Below are 15,929 nucleotides of genomic sequence, written 5' to 3' on the forward strand. Positions count from 1 at the left end.
ATAGCAATTTTTGTGACACACAGACAGCATATTATGTTAATAAGTGCAATGGTACATTGGCTTGTCATAACTTGAGCCTCAAGTTTATCTTATGAGATGATGCTGAGGGGAATAAACTGAAGTATGTTAAACTGAAATCTGCAGATGTAGAAATTACAAAAGAAGGAGACTTCAGAAGTCACAAGATTAATTTAGAATGGTTTACCTATTAAAATAAATAGATCAAAATAGAGCAGGGAAAAACAAATGAAGTAACACCATCTATCCGCTTACTCCTTCAATCCCTTGTCATCAGTACATGTACCACCTTTTCCTAGATAATATCAGTTCTGAAGATGTCACCAGAATCAAATCATTAACTGTTTTCTCCCACGAAATGCTGTCAGATATGCTAAGTTTCTCCATCAATTTCTGTTTTTATTTCAGCTCTTCAGTATCAACAGTGCTTTATTTTAATTAAATGAAGTAAGTACTCTGCTAAATAATTTGTAGCTGATTATATTGCACGTTTTTCATGTCAAAAATGGTACTGTTTTTACTGTATCTAAAAATGACTACACATTTAACCGAATGTCACTTTTTGGCTAAGTACCAATTTTGTTGTGTTTCATGGAAGGTTGCTCTCTATGAGGCCTAGCAAGTTTTCTTGTGCTATTATCCTAAACTCACTTATTAACTACCTACCCCATCCTATGGCACCTCTCTCATCCAATGATGTAGCCCAATTTTCCCACTTGCCTGCAGCCAAAAGAACTTGCAACTGCCAGGATATCTTGGAATGGACCAGTATCCTTGGTGTCAGCATCACTTTTAAAAGGTAGTTGTGCACCTGAGCATGCACTGTCAGTTCAAAGTTGCTCCACATGGTTCATGACATTTACTTCAGACATGACAGATAATGGGAACTTGACACTCCTCAGTGCAGCCAGAGACCTGGAGGTCCTCGTGGACAGGGTACTGCAGAGGAGGGCTGTGCTTTCTTTCACAGGATCAGAAGAGGAGGCCAAACAACAGTCTGGTTCAAGGATCAGTGCAGACACTGCCATCTGGAGGAATGCCCATCAGTGTAGGGAGAAGGGCGGTGACCTCCTCCATTCTGCCAAGGTAAGTGCCACCATCTTCTCTTTTCTACCTCATTCACTCTACCTCTGCTACTGAACCCAATTCCCAACAAGGCATATGCATTTTTTCTGAAGAAGGGTCCCAACCCGAAACGTCAGCTTTCCTGCTCCTCTGATGCTGCCTGGCCTGCTGTGTTCCTCCAGCTCCACACTGTGTTATCTCAGACTCCAGCATTGGCAGTTCTTATATCTCCAAGGCTTATGCTGTACCATTCTGATGCCTCAATCCAGGATCTGCAACCATTATTCACTGATTGGTTTGTTTAATGTCATTCTTCACACGTTGTTGGTAATGTTGACCTCTCTACCACATATATACAAGCTGTCTTCTCGGCACTATACTGAAAAAAGGTTGAAACTCCAAAGCGTTAGAAAATGTCCTGGCACTGTGGCTTGCACACAATCAGGCCAACAGTCTGCATCATTTATTAAAAAAAAATCCTTATGTCATGCTAAAAGCTGGGATTTAAGAATTGCTGTACTTTTTTCAAATTTAACTAGAAGAGCCATGAATTCTGCTCCACTGCATATTATTTCCAAGTTCTGGTAACTTCATATGTGCACTGACAGTATAGGTCAAATAAACCCAGTCAATGCTCTCCTACTAATGAACATCCGCCTCATCATAAAAAACAAAAGAGCTGCAACTGATTTTGAGGAGAATAAACTGTCACTTAAGGCAAGAGCTAACATCCCAAAAGGTTCTGTTGTGAAAGAAAATTAAACATTTTAAATCCTGTAATTTAGTTGCTGGTCTGATGCAAGTTCTTTGAAATCAAGTGCTAAACAAACAAATCCCTTTATCTGTAATTCTCAGGAACAAACAGATTGGCTTAGATTTTACTGATCAAATTCTGGGCCAACCAAATGTGAAGAATATAGCATCTGATTCATTTGTTCTAAGAGACCTATTCTTCTCACTGGTTCATTGTTATATAGAGATACCGGTGTTGGACTGGGCTGAAGACAATCATAAGCCACATGACACCAGGTTATAATTCAACAGATTTATCTGAAATCACAAGCTTTCGGAGTGCAGCTCCTTCATTCACTTGACAAAGAAGAAGCACTCCAAAAGCTTGTGATTTCAAATAAACCCGCTGGACTATAACCTGGTGTGATGTAACTTCTAACTTGGTTCATTATGATAACCTGCCACAAAATCTAGTGAAATTAAGCTAACCTTTCTTCTGAAAATTGTAGACAGCTGACTCAGGATGAACCCCTAGGATGTTGATAGTGGGTGTTCAGTAGTGGAAACGCCATTGAATGTGAGGGGCGATGGTTAGATTCTGTCATTGGATTTGGTCATTGCCAGGAATGCTACTTGCCACTTGTCAGCCTAAACCTGGATACTTGCTGCATTTGGACATGGAATGCTTCAGTCTCCAAGGAGTTGCGAATGGTGTTAAAGATTGTGCAGTCCTGCTGCGAATACCCCCCCTTCTGACCTTATGATGCAGGGAAGGTCATCGACAAATTGAAGATAGTTGGGCCAAGAATACTGCCCTGAGGAACTTCTGCTGGGATGCCCTCGAGCACAAAATAGCCCCAGGAATTAACCACGAAGAAAACTATTATATATGACTAAAGTTATTACCCTTTTTCTCTTTGGAGTTATGTGCTGCCCAGGGTAGTGGTGAATTTAATTTGCTTCTCGCAGAAGGTGATCACAGATAAGAGAATTGAAATGATCTTAGACGGTTACAGATGAATTAGAAGCAGACATTGGTCATTTGGCTCTTCAAGACTATTCCGCCATTCAATAAAATCACTACTGAACTGTTGGTGTTCTGAATTCCACATTCCCATCTATCCCAATAATCTTTGTTTCACTTGCTTGATGGGAATCAAACCACCTCTGACTTAAAACTATTCAATGACACTGCCTTTTGAAGCTGAGTTCCAAAGTCACATAACCCTCAGAGAAAGAATTTCTCCTCATATCCTTCCTGAAAGAGCAACCTTGATCTCTGCATGTTTACTTTATTACATTCCAAATTTCCTGCATGCTACCATGTTGAATTATAATAATGGAAAGGTAACAAATTGCTCTTTACTGTGGCTCTTTTTAGGAAAAAACAGAATAGCAATTGCTTCACAACCGTTTTGATCCAGGCTAATGTTATTACTGGAGAAGTCAGAGTCCAGACTGAAATCTGACCTGTTAGTCATATTTTATTTCTTTGTGGTTTCAACAAAATGGCCTTTCACTGAAACACATGCATGCAATGCTACGGATTTGCTTTTAACAATAAAATGGAAGTTAATTATGCAAAAGAGATAAAATACAATAGAATAGACCAAACTATTTACACTTAACACAAATTTTAAAATTTCAGTTTGCGGTAAAATACAATCCCATTAATCCCCAAAGCGCTCTTTACAAAACCCACCACTCTAGTATACACCACAGAGAATTCCCCTCTCTTTCACATTTGGAGGTGTAAATTTAACATGATTTCAACTCCCCATCTCAAGAACCTGATAGCCTCTCCTTTGAAACTTCATTCAACTGAGCTCAGACTTTTTCAGCTTCAGTGTTTTAACCAAACACACTTGGTCTGAAATCTTAAAACTAAATTCCTTACACAGAGGTAACCTATTTTTAGTCTGTGTGTCTGGAGCGGTTTAATGATTAACTTATAAGTACTTTTGTAGCTATGGTGATTTCTTTCAAAGCACAGTTGAGAGAGAGAGTTTTTGGCGTGTAATGGGGTTTTGTTTTCATTGGGAGAGTTTTTACAAGTGAACAAAGTAAATAGTTGTGCATTAGTCTTACAGTTTAGAAGGTCAGAGGTGCATTTTGTTTTCTGTTCTAAACATCTCTTTTCATGATAAACAACAGTTTTACACATTCAGTTCAGCCAAGACTTCTGCAAAGCTACTAAACTGAAACTCAAAAGCTTTCTTCCAAGCTTGAGGTGTTTCCCTGAATCAAAAGAAAACAAAATGAACATCTGACCTTCTAAACTGAAAGACTAATGCACAACTATTTACTTTGTTCACTCGTAAAAACTCTCCCAATGAAAAAAAACCCATTACACGCCAAGAACGCTCTCTCTCAACTGTGCTTTGAAAGAAATCACCATAGCTAAAAAAGTACTTATAAGTTAATCATTAAACCGCTTCAGACACACAGACTAAAACCCATATGCCACTAACTCAAATCTAAACTCTAAAATAAATGATATTAAAATATATCTAAATCACATATCATCCATCATACAACAATATCAATTAACTTAAGAGAAAGAATGAATGATCCATTTATCAACCAGGCCTACATTTCATTATAAATCAACACTTAATCATGGTATAACACAGTGTAGAGCTGGAGGAACACAGCAGGCCAGGCAGCATCAGAGGTGCAGGAAAGCTTATGTTTTGGGTCGGGACCCTTTGTCAGAAATTAAATCAATGGGATTTTGTAATTTGCCTTTAGCTAAGCAATTGTGAACTCCTTGAACAGTAAATGTCATGGTTCAAGTTGTCATTTTTGCTCCCACATTATTCTACCAACCCCATGACGTTTGTCTCATTTTCCAAGAATGGCTGAGAATAACTCCAAAGATCCCTTCCTCAGATAGAACAGTATCAAAAATGATTTCCATTTACCAAGTTGCAGGTAAACCACAGTTGCTTCACAAGGGATGTTACTGTGCTGTTACTAAAGACTTCGCATTTTTAAAAATTAAACCCCACTCTAACTAAATATTTGCAGTAGGGACTCAATGAAATAAGAAATACCAACACTTATGACGTGTCCTACAACACAGATATTTGAGATGTGAGCCATTTCCCATGCCAAGTTCTTTAATATTTCACATTAAGTGTAAAATTGCATATCTCCTTATTTCATTACTATTTCTTGTCTAATGTACCAGAAAGCTGTCTCTGTGTAACAGGATAGTGATCGGAAAATTGGAGGGTCAATATGTTCTCCCAAATCTTGCCTTGAATCAGGAATAATTGCTGCTCTTGTACTATATAGAAATATTGGAAAAATACTCCTGTAGATTTCCCCCAGTTGATATTTCTCATAATATTTTAAATGAAGTAAATATATGATTACATCCACTACAGATAAAAGCACTGGAATTCTCTTTCCCCAATCTTATGACCATGATGTATTCTTTAGCCTCTGTCTCAGACATCCATCTTGTCATAACTCAGCCTTTCCCATTTCCCACACCAGTGTCCTATGACCTTGGATGCTTTTGAATATCATATACCAGGGGGAGCAACAAGTGCACACATAAAAACACAACATTGCAGCCAACTGACATGAACAGCCCTGCTTACAAATGTTTTGTCGCCCATTTTAACATTTTGATAAGGAGGTGGCTCACTCCTTCTTTGACAGTGATAAACATGGGGAACAGCAGGATCTGGAAAGGAATCCTTCTCTGGTAGTGTGGTGGCAGAAGAGGGCTGGGTGGTGAGTACGGTGGGGAGAGCATGAAGGAACAGCAGCTAAGTGGACCTCTCTCACAGACACTGCTGGGAAAGGGAAACTCTGCTTCCTCTGCCCCAATCTCTACCTCCACATTGCTGGCCCCCTGACCTCCAGCCTGGGAGTGTAAGCAGCACATGAGCACAAATACATTTTCTGTCACGTGATGGATAATCACTCTGGCTTTCAAACAGAAAGTATGAGTATGAAACAGAAAAGGAAATAGAAGGATATGCTGAATGGCTGAGATGAGGCAGTTTGAATGGGGGACTTTTTGCAACATTTAAATACAGGCACAGGCTAGTTGAGCCAAAGACCCATTTCTATGTTGTGTATTCTAGCAAATGCTGTCATGTAATGTGGAGTTCAATTTAAAACCATGTGCCCTCAAATTTCAAATTTCACTGTTATTGTTGTGGAAAGATACTGAATGAGGGTCAGATTGTGCAGACAAAGCACTCTTATCACCCCACTGTGAAACACATCCCTGCAAAGGGACAATAGTTGGGACTAACAGAGTATGTGTCTGCCCACACTCAGCCATAGGAGAGATGTCCAGCCTGGCAAGACACAAAAGAAAAAGGAAAATGATTTCATATTCTCAGTAAAAGCCAAGCAGCTGTCTATGCATGATTATATCTGCCATGAAGTAAGTGTTGTCCTTTGATCATCTTTGAAGCTTCAAAGTGGGGATTATAGATTATAAACACTTCTAAAATGTGATACCATCATTCTAGACCAGCAAAACTTGTGTTAAAATTAGGTCTACTGCAAGAGCAAAACAAATCCCAAAGATCAATTATTCCATATAAGGACAAAGTCTGATAAATAGGTGCAATATTTAGCAATTAAGTAAATTACTAATGCCAAAAACATTGCAAATCAGGGACATTGCTTTTACGAAAGGTGTGTTGACATTGCTTTTACATTTCAAGAAGGGCCAGGATGCTGAAGTGAGAACAACAGCATGAGCTTTATTAAGGAGATGTTCACACTACAGGCAGCAAGGTTAGACTAAGCTGTTCCCAACCCAAAATGGCCAATGATGCCATAATTACGTCACGTGATGGGGCTGCCATATCTACCAAATATGCAACATCCCTCCCTCTTTACATCAGAGGTTCCAGCAATGAAAACATTCACAATATTTATAATCACGTATACAACAGCATATCGGTAAGACATTCTGGAGGACGCTGATTCCTATGTGACTGTAAGTACACCTCAGGTATTAATTTATATTTCTCATTAGCTTTAACCCCTAATGTTTTAGCTGTACTAGGGACATCATCTATCATCACCTTTCCTTAAGACGACCAAATGTTTGGAGGTACACACAATGTCATGGTATTCTCCACTAAGATACTGTCACCCTCAGATGCTGAGGTTACTGTTCTGTCCTCAAGAATATCCAGGTCTCTAATTGGCACAGTTATTTGCGGATTTTCAATAAATGTCGTCTCTGGCACATATGTTCTGGTTGCCAAGAGTTGATCTGCATGTCTTCTCCATACTACATTGTCTCTTGTCTGCACAGTGTAGAAAACTGGTCCAGTGTAGAAAACTAGTCCATCCAATGATGGTTTGTAACCACTTCTCAACAGTGGTGTAATTCCTCGCAAACACTTCTTGATATTTTTTGGAAAATGTGGCATTTGGCCTTGGTTTCCTGTTGGAAAACCTCATTGTATTGTTTCCTGTCAACAGTGTCTTTTGTCATGGGTAGTTTCAGCAAATCAAATGCTGAATGCAATGATGCTTTACCTTGAGCAATGTTGGACATCTTGATCACAGATAACAGAAGCCCTACGGTGTGGAAACAGGCCCTTTGGCCCAACAAGTCCACACTGATCCTCAGAGCATCCTACCCAGACCCATCCCCTATAACCCATTTAATCTACACATCTCTGAACACTATGGGCAATTTAGCTTGGCCAATCCACCCAACCTGCCAATCTTTAGACTGTGGGACGAAACCAGATCACCAGGAGAAAACCCACGCAGACACGGGGAGAATGTGCAAACTCCACACAGACAGTCACCCGAGGGTGGAATTGAACCCGGGTCCCTAGTCCTGTGAGGCAACAGTGCTAACCACTGAGCCACCGTGCCGCCCCAAATCAGAATATGAATCAGATTCTTTTGGACAGTGATCCTTGTTCTTGAGTTACCCTCAAGGATTGTTTCATGGTCTGAACAAACCTTTCTGCCAAACCATTTGTAGCTGGATGATAAGGAGCTGATTGGATATGTTGAATTCTGTTCTGCTTTAGATAGTCTGCAAATTCTTGTGATATAAACTGTGGACCTTTATCAACAACAAGTTGTTCCAGATAACCAAACCTTGCAAAGATCTCCCCAAGTCCTCAAATGGTTTCCTCTGAAGATGCCATCTTCATGATGGCAGCTTCAGATCATCTGAAATTAAGAGTCCAGTGATGGCCATGAATCCATTGTTAATTGTCAGAAAAACCCATCTGGCTCACTCATGTCCTTTTGGGGAGGATACTGCCATCCTTACCTGGTCTTGCCTACATGTGACTCCAGACACTATAGCAATGTGGTTGACTCTTAACTGCTCGCTGGGATGGGCAGTAAATGCTAGCCCAGCCAGTCATGCCCTCATCGCATGAACGAATATAAAAAGAAATTAATATGGCTGTCAACCGCTATGAAACACATTGACCCTTCAAAAGATCTGGCATAGTCAATATGGATTCTTTGCCATGCCTATCTGGCCATTCGCATGGGTATAATGGTGCTCATGGAGGTAGGTTGAGAACTCATGTGCAATCTGTAAATATTCCTGCCTTCTCCTCAATTTCAGAATGAGCCCTGGCCACCAAGAATAGCTTTTGGCTGTCTCCTTCATTCTGACAATGTTACAGGGATATGTGTGTAGTTGATTTAACACAAGTTTTCTTAGCTGTGATAGAATGGTAACACTCATTGCCATAGGAGACATCCTGCTTGTATGGATAGTTCTAGCTTCTGTGTGACATATGGTTTCAGTTCTAGGGTTGTTCCAGTAATCTTGCGGCAATGTATTAGGTCCATCACTTTTGATAGGAGTGGATCATTTTTAGTGTACTTCTTAACTTATCTTGCATTATTGGAGTGTGCTCTACTTGTTCAAAGTAGAAAATGTCTACTTGATTCTAAATGCAAGTGCTGACTCTTTGGCGTAGGCAATCTACTGAGACCGTCAGAATTTCCATGTAAGTTGGATTGCCAATACTTAATTCTGTAAGTGTTAGATGATAGCAACAATGTCCACTTCAATATATGGATTGCTGCTAAAGAAGGTATCCTTGTATGAGGCCCAAACACTGTAGTCAATGATCTGTGATTTATTAGCAGGGTAAATCCCCAGTTATACAGATATTGGTGAGCTTCTTTCTTTATCTGTGCATGGTGCATTTCTGCTTAATAGCAATCTTGATTTAAAAGGTATTAGCATCTCTTCATCATTGGGTAATATGTAAGAAACGACTGCTCCGACTCTATACAGTGATGTATTACATGCTGATCGAAATGGTAACTTTGGGTCAAAATTGGTCAGGACTTCTGACTTCAACAAAGCCTCTTTGGCTTGTGTAAAAGCTTTTTCACATTGATCTTCCCATTTCCAATTCTTATTTTGACATAATAAATTGTGCAATGACTTTAGAATAGTTGCAAGATTAGGGATAAACCTACCATAGCAGTTTAGCAAGCCCAAAAATGATCATTGTTAGGTTACATTTTTTAATGCTGGTGCCTCAGCTATGGCTTTACTTCTGAAGGTGTTTTATGTAGTCACTTAGCATCAATAACATGGCCTAAATATTCAATGGAAGGTTTAAAAAATCACATTTATCTTCCTTCATTCTTAAGCCAAAATCTTCAAGTCTCTGCAGCATAGAATCTAAACTGCTCTTTTATGTTTCTCCCTGTGATTAAAATATTGTCTAGGTAACATTGGACTCCTTCCCATCACTTAATATCTGATCTATGGCACATTGGAATATCACAGATGCAGATTTGATTCTAAATGCAAGTATTGCTGTGACTCATGACCTACATTCACCTTTACTACAGTCAATTTTACTGAAAAGCTGACCTGCGACTAGCCCAGCAAACAGGTTATCGAATTAAAGCAAAGCATACTGCTCAGCACACAGTACCAGATTAATTGTGACCTTAATACTACCACAGACATGTACCACTCCATCTTTCTTCATCACTAGTGCAATTGGCCTGATCTAATCATTCTTATTTATAGGTTCAAGAACTCCTGTCATGACCAGCCTCTCTAATTCTGCCTCAACCTCTGGTACGATTACATAAGGCACTGATCTAGCCTTGTTTTTTTTGCTTAATTTTCATCCTTGATTTTCAATTCGACAAAGATTGTTTCCATGTTTCCCAGGTCCCCATTGAAAATATTGGCATGTTTCTTTAGAATTTGTGATAGATCAGTCTCAGAATCTGACAAGTGATTTAATTCAGCCCAATTGAGATTGATTTTTTTCAACCATGCTTTTTCCAGTAAAGTTGGAAAAAAGTCCTTTGGTAACGTGCAAAGTCAAATCTCCAGACTGACAGTATAATTGAACATTCACATTGATGCAACCCCTTAAAGGCAATACTTCGCCTGTGTATGTTCATTGTACAATTTTTGAGGGATGCAGTGCAATGTGACTCAGCTGCTTCTGATGCACACTGTCAGGTATCAATGAAACTGCTGCTCCGGTGTCCACCTCCATGGCCAATATGTATAATAGCAGCTCCTCTGTGGACTGTGAGACTGGGCTTTACTCATGTTGTTTTAGTACTGTGTAGATTTTCTGCCTATACAGGTAGTTCTCCTATAGCGCGATAGTTGCGCTGTCGTGTGACCTTGCGCTATAGGACATCGCCATAGAAAATCACTTTATAGGGAAATCGCTATAGAAAAATCGCTATACCTGTACAGCAGAAAGTTTGTATTATCCAAACGGCTTCCACTATTTATCAATCGCGTTACAACCAATTTGCATTAACGAAACATGCAATATGGCAGAACTACCTGTACTTTGGTTTCTGCACTTTTGTTGTATATGTTTGTTCGTGTTTCTTCCTCAAACACACCATTCAATGTGCCTATTTTTTGCTGCAGTTCCTGCTTACAGCTTCTTTATTCCAGGAATTTGCTGCTGTGTGGCCTGCTTTTCCACACCGATGGCAGCCTGGAGTCTGCATTGGTGCTTGTCTCTTCGCTACCATTTTGTGAACTCTGTCAGCGATCATTTTGCACACTCTCATGCTCAAGTTTAGCTGTTGAGCTACCTTAGCTGCTAGTTCGACCGAAACTGTTATTTACAGTACTTTTTAAGTCTAGGTTCCTTTCAGTGAGTAATTTCTTCTGGATTTCTTCACATCTTAAACCACACACCAGTACGTTGCTGAGAGCATCCTTCAAGTTGTCTCTAAATTTGAAAAATTCTGGTGACTTCCTTAAAATTGCTATGCACTAGGAAACAGATTCACCATCATATTGGTTGCATTTGTGAAATCTGAACCTTTTAGCAATCACCAATGATTTTGGTGAAAAATGATTCTCTAGGATTTCTATAATTTCTTCACAAGTTTTGGAACAGGCTTCTCTGGTTGGACCAGACTCCTCAGGAGGTTAAAAGTTTTCCTCCCCATAATACTCTGGAACACAGGGACAATGATATATGCACCAATTTTGTTAGCTTGAACAAAATAATTGAATCTCTGTGTAGGATCTCCAGCTCTCTGTATTCCCATCATGGGGTCCTAGGAATAAATATTTCTCTCCATTTTCTTTTAAATGGAAAGGGCCTGCTTAGCATGATGTACATGAATACATGAAGTACAATAATTTAATATTAGCTTGCTTCTCCCCTTCCAGAACAAGGTATTCCTGTGACTGCCTGCTTTTTTTTTAATCCCTGGAGTCAATCACACTAACTCAAAACATATCCCTTCAGTCAGGTCACGCATTATTCACAGTGCCCCTTCAAGTTGGAGTATATGGCAAACATTTTCTGAACTGTTCATCTCTTCCCTGTGATGAACTTTTGTTTTTACTGACTGCAGTGGCTTTGGTGTAGTATTGATGTCTTTTGATTTCTTTCCTTTTTATCGAAGTGCCTCTGTGATCTGCTGTGATGACCATGATTCTTTTTAATTTTTCATAATTTTCAACATATCAGTGGACTGACCCAGTGTATTGCAAAGCAGTTTTTAGCTTCATTCCCGTTTTCTTCTTGACTTACATTTCAAAAAGGACCAGGAAGCGGAAGTGCTAACTAAACCAGGAGCTTTATTGACAAGGTGTTCACTCTACAGCAGCAAATCAATCTTGATTCTCCGCAATGAAGAAATCCAAGGCTTTGAATTTGTATGGTATGGTATATGATGATGACTCACCATATCCAGCATTTAATTATCTCCAAATGATCTCAAATACAATTTCAGTCATAACTGTAAACCATTTGGCCAACAATGTACATTGTCCCCAGGAACTTAAACTCTGTCCGACAGGGCAAGGATACCCTCAAAGTGTTTCTCCCATTTTGTTACCTGCTAGACTACTCCAAGCATTTGTCACAATTTGATACAGTCAATTTTCCTGATATGTTTCAAATTTACTTTTATTGTTCTCTATTCATATCCAGTGGCCCTACTTCCTTGGTGTGCTTTGGTCTAATAACCTGGGTTTATCTTATCTGTATCATTTAATATTTTACATAGCTCAATGAGATGTACCCTTTAGCTGTCTTCCTTCTGGACTGTCGAGTTCAAGATTCTTTAATCTTTCTTCCTGGCTTATTCCAATTATAATTGGTATCAGTCTTGCTGCTTATGTCTTTACCTGCTGTCAAAGCTGGTGTATAATTTGTGTGTCAATGTGGCTAAAGCTGAAATCATAACTTTTACACGGTCTATTTTTCATTGTCCCTCCAAGAACTAACTCTTCAGCTTTCAGTTTTAGCTGGATTCCATTGTGTACTGCTTAATGGATTGAAAATGAGGACTGACACCATTTCCTTTAACTATATTGAGAGCTTATAATCCTCTACATCAGGGAAGAATCAATGATTGTCCAAAAGATCAGAAAGATGATAACTGGATAGGAGGAGAAGAACAGAAAGATCACAGTAAGGAAGGAGTGTATTTTTTGCTTATTGGACCTTGAGAAAGTATACCTTATGGCAGTACTCCTTATGGATTCAGTGTTAGTTGCCTTACTAATGCTGACAAGTTTCCTGATGCCCAGGAAACCAATGAACTGCAGTTAAAAATAGAATGACTGCTGAAATGAACACACAGCTTCGTAATCTATGTAACTGATAAACCTGCTCCCATGAACATTAGGACAGGAAATGAGCAGGTTCAATTCCTGTTCCAGAAATTATATACTTTAATTTCTGACGGAGACTCAATGAGATGGTTTTTTTGGGAGTTAATAGCACAAGATCTCTTTACATTATCAAGTTCAAGCAACTGGATGCAATACTAAATATCCAAACAACAGACATAAGAATATGCCAAAGACTTTCATATGTTCAATTGTATTCTCAGGAAACAGTTATTATACTGCACCTCTGCAGGAATTTCAGTCTTCATCTTCAACTGTGTAATTAAGTAGGGAAGAGTCATAATGTTCTTTTATTTATACTGTTGTTGCAAATCTATGGTTTTGTTCCATTATTAGTTTGTGCAGCAAGATCCCACAATCTTGGACATCAAATTAAGTGTATTGCTCATTATCTAGTAACACTTACAGCTATGATTAAAAATAGAAAGGAAAATCAACTTTAGTCTTCGAGGGAATGTGAAATTGAATTCACACTTCTGTTCTTGAAGGACAAGCTTATGACATTGCTGTATGCCTTAGTACTAGTACAGGGTACAGTAAAATGAGGTTGTGCAGGTTTACTGCACTGTACAGGGGACAATTAAACATTAAGTTTCCCTCATACTGATAATACATTCGCTTTTGTAGTGCGGGATATATCATAAGGCAGATCCCACAGCCTGATCATGTACAGTGTGCAGTTTCCCAACTTGTTTTCAGGCAGCCAAATAATAAAATGCCCATCTCACAGTCTCTTTAAAAAATGAAATTTCAGTCACTTACAATTTGAAGACTATACAGAAGTCAAATTTTAAGAAATATTTTTATTGAACTTTTTAATAAAAAGCAGAGGCTGTGTCTAAACGAGGGAAATCAATTTTTTTTATTATTCACTCACAGGATGTGGATGTCACTGACTGGGCTGGCATTTGTTACCTTTTCCTAATTGCCCTTGGGAAAGTAGTAGCAAGCTGCCTGCTTGAACTGCTGCAGGTCATTTAGAGAACACTGCCATTCAGGACAGCGTTCCAGGATTTTGACCCAGCGACACTAAAGGGCTCTCATAGCTTTAGTTGGACTTTAAATTCTCTAATCTTCAGAAAGCATATAAAGCTGAGACGAATACACAAATTTTCTGTCCTCACCTTAATTTGAGTCTATTTATACCAAAGGAAATTAATCAATTTTGAAAGCAAACGCAAAAACCCATAATTTTCATGGATTTTTGATAGAACACATAAATATACTAACTACCTCTTAAAGATGCACAGACATAGATGAAGAGAAACAGCGCAAAAATTTATCTGGAATGGTTACAAATTCAAACTACCCCCACCTCACCTTTACCCTGATCCCCTCCCTTCACTTATGTTTTCTCCTCACTGCTCATAGAAACCAGAAATCCACAAGTTAGCCATATCTTCAGGTTCCCCTCAACACTTGATAACAAGGTGAAAGATTCACTTAAAGCTGCAAACTCTAGGATCTCTAATCTAATTGTACCAAAGTCTATGACTAATCCCCAGTGGTCCCAAATGTCAGGATCATTTCCTTAAGTCATCAAAGTATAAGGTTGTCCCTAAACTTACTCCCCCTACTCTTAATGCAGACATCCAACACCAAGTGGTACATCTTAACTACCATCTTGCTGTGCATTCTTACATTTAAACCTGTGATAAACATCTAAATATATGGGTTAAAAGTATTTTGTCTTGTTCCATCATGCTAGTTTGCCACTCCTAAACTTTAGCCATTTGTATTTACCATATGTTTTGTTTTGGTTAAATCTTTGCTGCCCTGAATTTATATTTTCAAATTTGAGAGTGCAGTGCTCTCAGTACCAACATCTGGGATTCCCTGAAGTTAGATTTTTCACTTCTCTAGGTTAAATGTATTAACTTTAGCTACATTCTCCCTCTACTTCTCCATGTCTGTCTCTCTACTTTATGATGGTGTATCAATCTTTGACAGGTTGATCTGATCAACCTGTTTACCTTGCCCATACATTTCTCCTTGGCTTGTTGCTGTTTACATATTACAGAAAGATTTGGCCTACTAACAGCTACTCAACCAAGAGCTGATAGTTCTGTATTTCTCTGGTAGGAAGCATCTAATTCTACTTGCAGCTTTTTTTATATTCATTCATGGGATGTGGGCATCGTTAGTCAGACCAGCATTTATTGCCCATCCCTAATTGCCCAGACGGCAGTTAAGGGTCAACCACATTGTGGGTCTGGAGTCACATGTAGGCCAGACCAGGTAAGGATAGCAGATTTCCTACCCTAAAGGACATTAGTGAACAAGATGGGTTTTTCCCGACATTCGGCAATGATTTCCTGGTCATCATTAGACTCTTAATTCCAGATTATTATTGAATTCAAAATCCACCATCTGCCATGGCTCCCAGAACATTACTAGAGGTAATACCACTAGGCCATCGCCTACACTTCCTGCTACTTCACAACAAATTCATGAGAGATCCTGCTACTTTTAGCAGAGTGAACACGAGTATTAACAAAAATCTCGCACAATAAGAACACCTCAAAACAAATTGACAACAATGAGACTTTTATATACAAGTGCAAGCTGCTGCCAATTTTAGTCCAATTCACAAAGGTGTATAAAACTGTCTGGATGATTTAATCCTTCATTCTCTATATATAGTGTAGATTGCACTTTGCAGCAAAATCCAAACTGATGTGTTTTGGCAACAAAACCTTCATACTCTTTATCTCAGAATTGATCAGCTCAAAATAAAAGCATGTGGAGAATTTTCATCACTACCTGAAGCTTTTATTATGTAGGTGCCAAAATTCATCAAAACCTCTGTGAAAGCTACATCTATTTTTAACAAGAAGAGCTGTTGATTTTTCACTGTACTTGATAACACATTAGCTAAATCATCAGGACATTCAATTCCAAAGAAAGTGGTTTTGTTGGTATTCACAAAATAAAATTCTCATAGCTACTTGTAATAGTGATTTCTCAACGTTTCTCAAGC

The sequence above is a fragment of the Rhincodon typus genome, chromosome 23 (genome assembly GCF_021869965.1).
Source record: "Rhincodon typus isolate 14 chromosome 23, sRhiTyp1.1, whole genome shotgun sequence".
Classification (NCBI taxonomy): Eukaryota; Metazoa; Chordata; class Chondrichthyes; order Orectolobiformes; family Rhincodontidae; genus Rhincodon; species Rhincodon typus.